The 1551-nt window shown below is 48.9% G+C and overlaps 1 pseudogene; it reads left to right on the forward strand.

The window, feature by feature from the left end:
- The first annotated feature begins 205 nt into the window (after positions 1-205).
- Positions 206-800, forward strand: LOC111763881 (mitochondrial ornithine transporter 1 pseudogene; annotated as a pseudogene).
- The last annotated feature ends 751 nt before the right edge of the window (positions 801-1551 follow it).

Consider the following 1551-nt stretch of genomic DNA (forward strand, 5'->3'; position numbering starts at 1 on the left):
GTGGCCCTCACAGCGGTGACCCGCAGCGGGTGCACAGGCTGACCGTGGAGACACAGCGTTCCCTGACCTGGGCCGGGGCTCACAGCCTGCCCCGAGACCTCCTCCCAGGAGAGCTTCTGCAGGGGACATAGCAGAGAACTCTGTCCCCTGGATGTGCTAGGACTTCTGCCCAAAGTCGTGAGGACAACCAGGCCAAGCTGAGTGACCCTCGGAACGTCACCCCCGCTCCGGCGCCTCTGCTTCTGCTGCGCTGCCGCTCGGTTTCCCTGAGCTCGGGAAGTGCCGCCTGCAGCCCAGGGAGAAGTGGAGACCTCGGGAAGGACACCAACAGCCATTATGTAGTTTGGTCTGCAGTGAAGAGCATCCTTAGAAAGGATGGCCCCTCGGGCTCCTACCAGGGTCTCCCCAGCACTTTACATCAAGAAATACCAGACTAACAGGTTTTTTTCTTTTCCTCTCATGGGTGTGAATTGAGCTAATTTTTTTTTTCCATTGGGGAGATCAAAAGATGAACTAGGCCCTGCCCCTTTGATGTTAAGTGGTGGAGCAGGTGGAATTTGCCTCTGGCTGGCTGTATACCCAGTGGATTGTATCAAAGCCAGAATTCAGTTTCTTTTCATGGCTGGAAAACAGGCAGGATTTATGGGAACCTTTGTTTAAGTGTTGTGAAAAATGATGGAGTAACAGTCATATTCTGGACTGAAGCCTCCTATAATTCACCATTCCCTGCCAATGGGACACTGTTTTTGGTCTATCAGTACAGCAGAAAGTTGGTGATGAGCCAGTATGAAGCATGCTGAAGTGTCCTGTGAACCTGAATCCAAGTACTCATGTTTAGGGACTACGGGTCATCTCAGGGTTTCACAGAGTTCGAGACCAATGTGGACTTATTTTGGCTTCACGGGAATTTCATGTGTTTGTCGTCTCCTATTCTAAATCTTAAACTTTATGGAAGGACTTCTATTTACATTGTATTAGTCAGCAAAAGGGCTGCCAATGCAAAGTATCAGAAATCTGTTGGCTTTTATAAAGGGTATTTATTTGGGGTGAAAGCTTACAGTTACAAGGCCTTGAAAAGTCTGCCTCAAGGTACCATAAGAGGTGCTTTCTCTCCAAAGTCAACTGCCACATGTTGAAGCAAGATAGTGGGCGTCTCTGCCTGTGCACTCCTTCCCTTCTGGGCATTCTCTTTCAGGCCCAGCTGGCTCCACTTTCCTCCTGATTTCAGCTGCAAGTTGGCATAGGGCTCGTGCTTCCTATATCAGCCTTGGCTGTTCTGCTCTCTTCCCAAATTCAGCTGACAGAGATCAGGCAGATGGCTCATCTCTCCCCAGGGCCTCAGCAGTTTGAGTCTTCTCCTTTCAGTTACATGGCAGGATCAAAAATGACAGAGCTCTTTCTTCTTATGTCTGTCTCAGTCGATCTTTCTCTGTGTTTCCATTTATATCAGGCCCAGGAAGGGGTGGAGACCCAATCTGAATTATGCCTTACTGCTGTAGCCCAATTAAAAGCCTTAAACTGATCTTAGCAAGAAATCTAATTAAAGACTCC

Source organism: Dasypus novemcinctus, chromosome 8 (assembly GCF_030445035.2).
Source record: "Dasypus novemcinctus isolate mDasNov1 chromosome 8, mDasNov1.1.hap2, whole genome shotgun sequence".
Classification (NCBI taxonomy): Eukaryota; Metazoa; Chordata; class Mammalia; order Cingulata; family Dasypodidae; genus Dasypus; species Dasypus novemcinctus.